This window comes from Cyprinus carpio, chromosome B20 (genome assembly GCF_018340385.1).
Source record: "Cyprinus carpio isolate SPL01 chromosome B20, ASM1834038v1, whole genome shotgun sequence".
Taxonomy (NCBI): Eukaryota; Metazoa; Chordata; class Actinopteri; order Cypriniformes; family Cyprinidae; genus Cyprinus; species Cyprinus carpio.
Window position 1 is genome coordinate 16,091,853 of NC_056616.1, and position 7,850 is coordinate 16,099,702.

Here is a 7,850-nt window from a genome sequence, read left to right on the forward strand (position 1 = left end):
GCACCCTCTCTCCTCAAACTTTTGATATTTTACTAGCTAGACATATGTATGGGTTGTTTACTTGTTTAGTTTTATAATGCTTTTTAATGCAGACTAGACAGCAGTCAGGCCTCTCTGGTAGTAAATAGGATTTCAGATTAAAAAAAAAAACTAAAAGGAGCCCAGCCAGACCACCGGCCCAATCTCAGACCCACGGAACAAGGCCCAAGAAAGTATCAGGCATGAACCTGCCAGCTGCATGTACTCACGTGTCAGTCAGAGGGGGTTTGCCGGAGCACGGGCCCCGCCAGCCCAGTGCGCTCAAAGTAGACTTCAATCTCAAACGAAAGAAAAACACATCAGCAAAGGCCAGGCCCACCTCAAGCAGGCTAGGTGGTCTCAGCCCCAGCGGAAGCAGACAGACCAGCGAGCACTCAATCCTCTTCTGCTGGTTAGCAGTCCTTTGCCTGATTGTACAGTAATGTTAACTGAATAACAAAAACATTGCATTTGTTTTAACTATATACACTACATAATCCAAAGGTTTGTAGTCAGTAATTGCTTTTTAAAGAAATGAATACAGCAATATAAGCATTAAAATAATAAATTGACCCCCGACCCTACAGACCCCCCCCCCCGGCACCCCCCCCCCCGCCATTCTTTATAACTTTCACTATCGTTAAAACTGAAGACTGGAGTAACGATGCTGAAAAATGTCAGCTTTGCCATCACAGGAATAAATTACAGTACATTTTAAAATATTTTAATCTAATGTAGAAACAAAGTTTTACTGTATTTTACAATCAAATCGCAGCTTTTGTGAACATAAGATACTTCTTTCAAAATCAAACTTTTTTTTACCAACCTCATTTTTTTTTTTGATCTTTACGAATGACAAAGGCGCTCTGTTCTAAAGGTTTAGAATTGGAGTGGCTTATTTTCCCAACACTGATCTTGTTTGCCAGGTAAGGAGATGCGGAGGGGCCAAACTAGCGTTCGCCAGTCGTTCCCTCAGCGGTTCATCCCACGCACCCAAGATGACAAACCCAGTACAATCCTTGTACGTAACATAATTCATCTCATCGCTCTTGTGTCTGCTATTGCCGACTCTGGATTGCACCAGCCAGCTGAGATCTGTCTAGATTTAGAATTTTGTCATGAATTAGACATCACCAGTGTTACATCGACTATTTATACTCAACATTCTCTTAGAAAAGTGAAGGGATTCAGGAAGCTGCCTGGATCGGGAAAGAGCGCTATGTTACCATTAAAATGGCTATCTAATCAAATATCATCATCGGGTTATAATGAGATGTCTTTGACGCAAACTTTCTGTTGTTTTACCTGTACTCGTTTGTTTTCCAGATGATAACCTGCGACCCAACCACTTTAATGTTGCTTCATCAATCTCCCCCACCCCATCATCTTCCTCCATGCCCGTCCTGATCCGCAGCAACAACACGAGCAGCTCTTTGGATCACCGGAGTAACGGGAATAAAGACACACAGTCTAGGAAGCTCTCTGTGTACGTGAAGTGCGATCCTGTACTGTTTCACCTTAAGCTTATAATCTTTAATTAATCTTGACATTTTGGGCATAATCATTTTATTATTATAAACTGGAATGATTCAGACAGACTGATCTTGACCTCTGTGATGTTTTTTTCTATTCATGTCTGACAGACAGCGGAAGTCAAATTCGTTTGGAATGCAGTCTGGGAGAGAGTGATTACCACTTTGCCTTCTGACTTAAAGCCCCTTCCTACAAGACTTTTCATTCTGCAGCAGCAGTCCCCCTCCATTTTGATGTGTCCATTCTCTTCTATACCAGAACCGGCTTAAGATATGCTGGGGCATCAGTTAAGGTCTGCATTGATCCATCTCTGCCTTATTTCACCAAAAATTCACACCATACGCCATAAAATGAAAACGAGTTGAGGAGTAATTGAATGTATTTAATTTACTGCCTCATTATTTTGTTTCTTGTATTATAGCATGCTTTGCAAATTCTCTGTTTTATATTTTTGAAGTGGCTAAGAGAAAAAGAAGCACTATGTATTTTTATGATTGAAGAGTTTTGGAACTCTCCATCCCATCCCACCAATGAGATTGTGCCTGGTGCTGCCCAGCACCTGATTGATTATCGCCAACATCTTAGTACCCAATGAATAAAAATTATGTTGAATATGGTGTGCTTTAATGAGTTGCATTTGAACAACCTGTTACAGTGCTGATAAAAATACTATGCTGATACTGACAAATCTCCAGAAGCACAAAAACCAAGTTACTTGTCACATGCAACATTATACTTTGTGGTTAACACTTCATCACGCCATCAATAAATCTCCTTAATCAACAATTTCAGAAAAGTGAGTGACGTGACATACAGCCAAGTATGGTGGGGACCCATACTCAGAATTCGTGAGCTCTGCATTTAACCCACCAAAGTGCACACACACACATCAGTGAACATACACACACCATGAACAGCAATTTATGCTGCGGCGCTACGAGGTGGGGAGCAGTTGGGGGTTCGGTGCCTTGCTCAAGGGCAAACCATCCAACCAATAGCCCACCAAATACCCGAACCCACAACAAAAACAATAGTTAATCTCGGATGGCTATAAATGTTTTTATTGTTCATCTATACATTCCTAAAAAAACACTATACATTTACAGTTTTTTTCTTATCAGACATTGTATTGTTATTATATTATACTGATATTTTTGTTTTACATTAAATATTAGAAACACTATTCTGTTACATTACACAAATAAATGTTAAATTCTAAGTTGGTTATTCATGCAAAACAACAGGTTAATCTATGTGTAGGAATAAGACTAAGTACACACCACTGGCAGTTTATCTATACATAATTAGTTCTTAGTTGGGTCAACCACACATCCTATGTAAAGGATGCATTGTGTGGCCTCATGGTAGACGACAAAAATGAAGGGTCGGTTGAAAGTGAGCCTGGGAGGAAGAGGGGTCATAAAGAGATTGCTTGAGGCATCGGCCACTGAGCCTCCAGTCTCATCCACCTCCACATTGACCTTCTGGACCACCTGGAATCAAGAGGCATCAGTCAATGCATGCTGGTATATCACATCATTTACTATATATATTTTTATGATATATTAATGTTAATGTGTGTGTATGCATCCTTGATGAATAAAAGCAATAATTTCTTTCAAAAACAAATCTTGCGCACACTGGTGGCCAAAATTATTAGAACACTAGTATTTTCACCAGCTATAAAAATGGTTTTAAGTCAGTTATTTCTATCTTTTACTGTAGCGTGTCAGTAGGAAATATCAATTTACATTTCCAAACATTCATTTTGCCATTAATGTGTAAATAATTCAGTGAGACTTTTTGTTTTGCACAAGGGAGTCTGACAGCAGCCAGTGCTCCACACAGAGATCTGATCTCATTCATCATCCAGTCCGTCTGGAATTATATGAAGAAATGGAACAAACTGAGACTAAATCGCAGCAGAACTGGCAACGTCTCGCAAGATGCTTCGAGAAAAAGCATCAAAAGATAGAAACAACGGACTTAAAAACTTATAACAGTATTTTGCATATTACTGTTTTTATTGATTAAAATTAATGCAGCCTTGGTTGAGCAACAAGAAACCTTAAAAAAAGAAAGAACCCTACTAAGCCCAATTTTTAAACAGTAACGTATGACAATGTTCTGACAATACTTGTTAAAATCATGGTGCATGTAACTGGTAGACATGAAAAATGCATTGACATCTTCTACTGGTTTCCTTGTATTGCTGGAAAGATCTCACACCTGTCTGACAGTTTCAGGGCCTTCATTGCTGCTGATTCCAGGATTGGAGATCTGCAGTGTTCTCGAAGATCTCTTTAATGCCCATGGGCTGGGCAGACTCTACTTAGTGAGTTGTACTGCGAGTTCAATGAAAATCTGGGCAACTGAAATCTCCAGCTTCCTGAGGACAGAGACCACAAAACTGATCTTTAAAAGATCAACTGAAGAATGTGTCTTGAAATTGCATATTTCTACCAGGGGAACTATAAACTGTTTCAAGTATGTCATGCTTGATTGCCTACTTTGGCGTGCTCACGAGCGGCATGACGTGTTGCATGAGTGGAGATCTTGCTTGAGAGCATTTTCAAAAAAAAAAACACATTGATTTTGTGAAAATGTGAGAGACTGATTACATGACTCACTTCTTTTTCAGCTTTTCCAACCCATCCACGAGAACAACTTCACCGTCATGGATTCATCAATGTAGGTAGTAGGGTGTCCACATCCTCATCTGGAAGAAGGACAAGCATTGGGCATTGCCTCTAGCCCGCTAGGGCAGTGTTTCCAGAATGCCAACCTTTAATGTGGGGTCATAGGCCAGGTAGTATGTTTGCCTGAATGGAGCATCATGGGCACTTGCACAATCTTTATACTTGTTCACGATAGAAACGCTCCTCTTGGGTGAAGGTAACGTTGAAGGGTTGCAGCCAGCCCAACCTATTAAAGATCAAGAGATTATCTTTTCACATTCACTTTTTTTGAAACGTATTACACGCCTCTCTGGAATACCCAGTTCTGATTGGTCAAATTGTGGCATTCAGTGGTCAGATGTTCATATTGTGGATAGGCTAACTGTTTTGTACATTGTAATGGACTATTTTTCTTAGCGGACAGGTAAAATTTCACCTCCAATCAATTTTTATACATTTATATTCATATATTTGGTAAATGATATGGTGTATATGATATAAGCATATATTAGAAAACTAAAATATGCTAATATATCGAAGCAGTAATAGCAACTACTACCTGAAATATTAAGATAAAATGTTAATTATGACATTATTCACTTGTTTTTTCCTCACCTGTGAAGAAAGATGCACTGATGAACATCGCCATGGCTTTGTGGATCTATGTTCTCCACCACATTGCTTGGAGGATCCCTTGTCCCCTGTTCGGGTGCCTCTTACGTAATGAGCCGGCGGATGCTCCCTTTGGTCCTCGCCAGTTTTGTCCATTGGCAAAATTCACATTTTGAACATCTGCATTATAAAAACTTGCTTTACCTGGTTGCTGAAGCCGTTCGCCTTTCTGCCTTGTCTGTCCCTGTGCTCATCGAAGAGACCGGGTTAAAGTGGCCTGGATGCTGGAGCAGTCAGCTCCGGTCATTGATGACCTTGAGGTAGGGTCTGAGCATCACATAGTTCGGCTCTCCATCTTTACTCCACCTGGATTTTTTGCCATTCACCAATGGACCCGTCTAGGCAGGCTTCGCGACCGGGGTATCACCCACTAGCCCCAGCGGCTAATGTGGCTAAGGCCAAGGTAGTACCCAAGGGTCGAAATGGCTTTAGTCGGGATTATCATTCATTTGGGCTAGCAATCTTGCTGTACAAGCCGGGTAGCAACAGTCGGCATTTTTTATTGGCAAGCTCGACAACATCTGTGAATTGCCCAAGAACGGACACACGCGAGGAGAGTGAGAGGGAGAAACCAAGATGCTTTTTGGGGGTTTTGGACTCCTTTGACCGAGGCGCCGATCCTTCATGATGCGGTGGCTGTGAAAAACATTTACAAGCATTATTATTTTATTATCATCAGAACCAAATATAGCGATAGATATTATTATAAAGCCTGACATATAAAATAGTTTATGTTAAGAAACTTTAGGACAAAATATAAAACCAAATAGAAAAGCATATGTGTGTTTTATATATATTAGGGATGAGTATAGTTATATATTGTATCATCTTGAATACATCAGACTGTTTATGGGAGTCATACAGTATGGATATAGTAAAGAATATGGAGCGTCACACTCGAGGAGAACAAAAACATAAAATTTATTGCAAAAAAAAAAAAAAAAGAAAACAAAATGAGGTTTGGGGTGCAGCAATGATATTCATGTAGGCCAAAAAAAAACAAAAAGTAAGACCAAATTTTGATAAACATGTAATGTAACTCAATTAGATTTTTATAACGTAAACATATGCTGACCCCTGCTTACATAAAGGCTACATTTATATATCATTTCTTAATGATGAAAAACACTGAATGATGAGTATGCAGAGTGATTGAGAGATTTACAAATGTTCCTCAAAAAACGCACTGAACATATCATATTTGAGAAAAGAATTATACTAAAAGGCCTTTACTTGCTAAAAAAGTGAACTATTAATCAGTTGTGTAGAAGGCATGTCGAATATTGTGCACATAATTTTTTTCAGCAGAGCTATTAAATATGCTAATCATTTAAATGCCTTAGAAATGTATGTCGCTATCGCATTGTGATACAATAATGTTTCATAAAGGTACGCATACAGTTTATGGTAGAAGCCCACAGATGGAAAACACACAAGACGATGCTGTCATTGATAAAGATTGAGCCATACGCATGATTCGGATCTGGAGTATATTTTGCACGGTCATTAGCTCGTAAACCAATTGATCCCCGATTTGCAGAAGGATTGTTTTATTCTATGTCTTATATGTCTTTGTTATGGACTTGTTCGTTGTATAAATCTCAAATACTATTAGCGAGGAATTGAAGATAGGTTTGCAAAAACCAAATTGGCCAAGTATTAGCCTGTTACAAAGGCAGAACGTTACGTAATGAGTTCTTTAAAGTAATCAGCTGTCATTCGCATCACAAACCAGAAACCCCAGCATCTAAAATAAACAGAGTCCCCCAAATTTGGATGGATATTAAAGCTCATGAACAGTCATGATGATGACAGGCAGTTTGGTTGACAGTGCTACTTAAGGTTTCTTTCAACATAACTAACGGGACACTGTCCTCAAACGTGATAGAAAATGTTAAATACTTCAAAGACAGTGTTTTCGAATTCATTTAGTTAACCGCTAACTGGAATACGGACTATGCAGCAAAAGATTTAAGTGGAAACTATGGTCAAAATATATGATGGAGGCCAGACCATACTTACAAATTTCTGATTCGACGTCAGTACTAATGGTCCTTGTTGAGACCGATCTACTACACGAAGGGTCTGTTTCAAAACCATTAACTGCAAACACCAAAGACTCCTCACCCAATCGGACCTAAAACTACACAGTTCACATGCCCCACTCACGCAACTCAATAACAAACGCCCGTGTCGTACGGGCCCCAATTACGCCACATCCGCCCTTTGCGCATTCTGTATGAGGTACGGCAGTGTACGTAAACGTTATGGCCTACAGTCATCGAGCATTATGGCGCGTAAACAAAACAACTGGTGCTTGGCATCGGCTACTTTGATTCTGAATGCTTTATTTCGCCGTAATATTGTATTTGTTGTGTTTATTTTGTTCGACTACGCACTAGAGGAGTGACCCTCCAACGAATAATAATAATCCTCGATCATCATAATAATCACAGACTAATACACATTGTATATAGTGAGAGTATGCTGTCTCCAGATTAGAAAATTATACTGTATTTATCACCTGTGGTTGCGCACGGCACTTTAGTACTTGTTATGTTTGAGCAAAACGTCTACTAAATGCCAACATGTATCGATTTGACTGGCAGGATATGTATGTATACCCGGATATATACTCAATGCTAAGAAATTATTGTGGAAAATCAAAATTAAGATGATCCTGGTAAATTAAACGTTCTGTTAGAATAGATGGGTGAAAAACTGATTAGCCCTGGAAACAGTTAGCATAAAACGTTCCTCGTTAAGCAACCAAATGATGCTAGTGATTGCGACCCCCCCCCGCTCGAATCCACACCCTTTTTCCGTAACAGCACTGACGAGAAACCGAGTAACTAGGCCCACCCCGTCTTACACCCCAGCGATGACCACCGCTGCCCCCCGCAGCAGATAGCTCTAGTGGTTAGTGTACCGGAGTAGTCTTATTTGTAT

General features: G+C 39.7%; 1 long non-coding RNA gene and 1 pseudogene across 1 annotated transcript; one reads left to right on the forward strand and one right to left on the reverse strand.

Moving 5' to 3' along the window:
* The first annotated feature begins 1,446 nt into the window (after positions 1–1,446).
* LOC122140948 lies at positions 1,447–2,163 on the forward strand. Its single transcript, XR_006157465.1, has 2 exons — positions 1,447–1,504; positions 1,662–2,163. It is a non-coding gene; the product is annotated as an uncharacterized LOC122140948 (long non-coding RNA).
* A 692-nt stretch (positions 2,164–2,855) lies between these two features.
* Positions 2,856–5,196, reverse strand: LOC109073588 (annotated as a pseudogene).
* Between the last annotated feature and the right edge of the window lie 2,654 nt (positions 5,197–7,850).